This window comes from Grammomys surdaster, unplaced genomic scaffold (genome assembly GCF_004785775.1).
Source record: "Grammomys surdaster isolate TR1022 unplaced genomic scaffold, NIH_TR_1.0 139, whole genome shotgun sequence".
In the NCBI taxonomy this organism is placed as follows: domain Eukaryota; kingdom Metazoa; phylum Chordata; class Mammalia; order Rodentia; family Muridae; genus Grammomys; species Grammomys surdaster.
In genome coordinates, this window is record NW_021604597.1 from 1,631,169 (window position 1) to 1,634,945 (window position 3,777).

General features: G+C 43.5%; 1 pseudogene; it reads right to left on the reverse strand.

Moving 5' to 3' along the window:
• LOC114617990 overlaps positions 1–3,777 on the reverse strand; it is a 10,110-nt pseudogene that overhangs the window by 945 nt on the left and 5,388 nt on the right.

Here is a 3,777-nt window from a genome sequence, read left to right on the forward strand (position 1 = left end):
AAAAAAAAAAAAAAAGACTTGCCTTGATCATGGTGTCTGTTCACAGCAGTAAAACCCTAACTAAGACAAGGTGTTTGCTACCCAATAATGTAAGCGTGATGACCCAAGTTCAACCCCCAGGTGGAAGTAAAGAACTGATTCAACAAAGCTGTCTTCTGATCTCTGTCCATGCTGTGACACTCATACATACATACATACATACATACATACACACACACACACACACACACACACACACATTTTTAAATAATAGGAATTTCTTTTAAAATTCTTCCATCTATCATCTATCAGGTTTTCATATTCAATTTATGCTTCCTACTCTTTTAATGTGTCCATCCCTTCTTTTTTTTTTTCTTTTTTGTTTTTTTGAGACAGGTTTTCTCTGTGTAGTTCTGGCTGTCCTGGAACTCACTCTGTAGACCAGGCTGGCCTCAAACTCAGAAATCCGCCTGCCTCTGCCTCCCAAGTGCTGGGATTAAGGGCGTGCGCCACCACCGTCCGGCTTGTGTTCATCCCTTTTGAAGAGCCTTTTCCAGCTATCTAAGTCACACTGATCCCTCAAGACCCTGGGCCTCCCACACCCTGTCCCTCCTCCCACACCCTGTCCCTCCTCCCACACCCTGTCCCTCCTCCCACACCCTGTCCCTCTGCATGTTTTATTAGTGTTGCAGTTCATTGTGTACTGTGCTATTTACAATGAACAGAAAACTTACTTCTCAGAGTCCTGGAGTTTGGAAATTCTAAACCAAAGACATTGCCGTGATTGATGTCTGGTAAGGGCCCAGTGGCTTCTGGCAGGCTGCGCTGTTCAGATGTGAAGAGCACTGTCCCTCCCATGTCATGGGACACAGAGCCCTTTTTATTCTGACAGGAATCCACTCACCTTTAGGTTCTACCTCCTGCCATCATTGTAACAGTGATAAGCTTCCAACACATGAGTCTTAGAGGGGACATTCAAATTATATCAGCTAGTATCCCCAAATACACAACAGCCCACTGTCCTGTTCTGGAAAGGTCTGTTATCTCAGAACCACCTCTGCTGCTACATTTTTTTCTCATTCCCCAGCTCATAATCCCAAGCACTTACCCTGGTCTCTATTTTGTAGTTCTGACTAAGCTCACACACTCGTTTGTAAAATTTTTTTTTTTTTGGGTTTTTTTTCGAGACAGGGTTTCTCTGTGTAGTCGTGGCTGTCCTGGAACTCACCCTGTAGACCAGGCTGGCCTCGAACTCAGAAATCCGCCTGCCTCTGCCTCCCAAGTGCTGGGATTAAAGGCGAGCGCCACTACTGCCCGGCCATGTTTGTAAAATCTTGATGTCATGAACTTCCTCCGTTGTGTTTAGTCTACCACTGTCTCTATAGCAGACCTCCACATGGTTTCAGATAAGTGGGGAAGGAGGAGGTTAGAGGTGTAACTCAGCTGGTAGAGTGCTTGCCTAACATGCAAACCTGGAATTGAGTCCTGCACTGTATAAATCAGGCTTGATGGCACATGTCTATAACACTCGCATCCAAGAGTTGGAGGCAGGAAGATGAGAAATTTAAGGTCATCCTTGGCTAAAAAGAGTGTTTGAGGCCAGCCTGGGCTACATGAGACCCTGTCTTGAAAAAAGAAACAAAGAGAGGCAGGACTAACCCCTACCATGTCAGTATAATGAGTCCTCATCAGGCTACAAGGATGTACTTTGACTCATGATATAGCTGGACTAATAAAATAATGCACCCTAACATGATTGTGTTCTGTTGTATTATCAATGCAAATTCATAGTTCTCTACCTGGTTCTTCCTGTACAATTTGAAGTGGGGGGGAGCAGGGGAGAACATCACAAACTTCCCCAACTCTTACTGTTCATTGCTTTTCTTAGGAGCTGTGGATGTGTTGTTATCTCGGATGGATGGTATTTTGCGTTTTCCCAATAGTATTTAAATTTATCTGATCACATTTTAAACTGGGCTAATTTATTCGATTTACTTAATCTAACTTAATTAAATATCATCTCTACCTGATTTTATTTAACTACAATTAATGCTATTTTAAATCTATCACCATCCAGAAGTTAGTCAGAATCAATAAAATTGGTTTGGAGCAATGCTTCCTAAAGTGTTATCCCTAGGTCAACAAAAGAAGAGTCATTTAGGAACTTAGCAGCATTTAAAAAATTCCCAGAAACTCAATGCAACCTACTGAGCAAGAAAAGAGTTGGAAGCTCAACGGGCTGTTTTCTTTAAAATAATAATTGTGTCTGTCTGTCTATCTGTGTGTCTGTGTGTCTGTCTGTGTGTGTGTGTGTGTGTGTGTCTATCTGTCTCTATCTGTCTGCCTGTCTATGTGTCTGTATGTCTGCCTATCTGTATATATGTATGTATGTATGTAGGTAGGTATGTATGTCTATGTGTCTGTATGCCTGTATGAATGTATGTATGTATGTATGTATGTATGTGTATGTCTATCAGTCTGTCTGTGTCTGTCTGTGTGTCTGTGTGTCTGTGTGTCTGTGTGTCTGTATGTATGTATGTATGTATGTGTATCTGTCTGTCTTTGTGTGTCTGTGTGTATGTGTGTGTGTGTGTGTGTGTGTGTATGCATGTGTGTCTGCAGGTGCACTCATGCCATGGCACAAGTGTGGAGGACAGAAGACAACTTTCAGGAGTCAGTTGTCTCCTTCTACCAGGTAGATCCCAGGGATTGAACTAAGATTGTCAGATTTGGTAGCAAGAACCTTTACCCACTAAGCCATCTTGCTGGCCCGTGGCTGTCTGAATGAGTCCAGTGCAGGCTAACATGTAAGAACCACAGAGAAAAATCAGAGGGAATGTTTTCTAGACAAGTAACTTGCTAACTCACAAGCTGTGAGCTTTTTCCATGAACTCTTCTTGAGTTATGATTTACACAGATTTGCAGGAGCCCAGCAGAGACAGCAGACGAGTACACTGGCTGGGACCCAGATTCTATGACTGGCCTCAGTGCAGGATATGCATGTGTCTACTCTGGAACAAAGGGACAGAGATGAGTCATTGAATGACACTGTCAGAGCCCAGTTATTTTTAGAGTTGAGGTTTTGCTTCATGAGTAAAAGAAAAGTCCGAAGGGTCTAGAATACACTCAGAAGAATGCAGTATATATAGATGTCTGCAAATCTGAGTTTTCCCCTCACTGTGGGAGATGCAGAAGCAATAAGGAGCAAACACTGGGAGGTGCAGCTCAGTGGCAGAGTGCATGAGCAGCATGCATGCAGTCCTAACAAATCCCTGGCACACATACATGCACACGCACATGCACACATCCTGCAATTATTGAATTCAGAGTGCATTGGCAATACTTGCTCGGCAAGATGGCTCAATGGTAAAAGCATCACTGTGCAAGCCCGGCGACCTGAGTTCAAATCTTACAACCCATGTAGAAGTTAAAGGAAAGTACTGACTCCACAGAGTGACATGCATACTCATGTGTATGTACATGCAACACAAACACACTCATCATAGTTTTGATTTTTAATTAATATTTTATGCATGGGGCATTTTACCTGCATATATGTATGTGTACCACATACATGCCTGATGCCTGAGGAAGCCAGAGACGGCATTGGAGCTCCCAGAACTGGAGTTACAGATGGTTATAAGCCACCATGCATGTACTAGAAATGAAACCCGAGTCTTCTGGAAAAGGAGCCAGTGTTCCTAGTTGCTAAGCCATTTCTCCAGCCCCAATAAATAGGTTTTTGGTTGGCTGGCTGGCTGGCTGGCTGGCTGGCTGGCTGGCTGGCTGGCTGGCTGG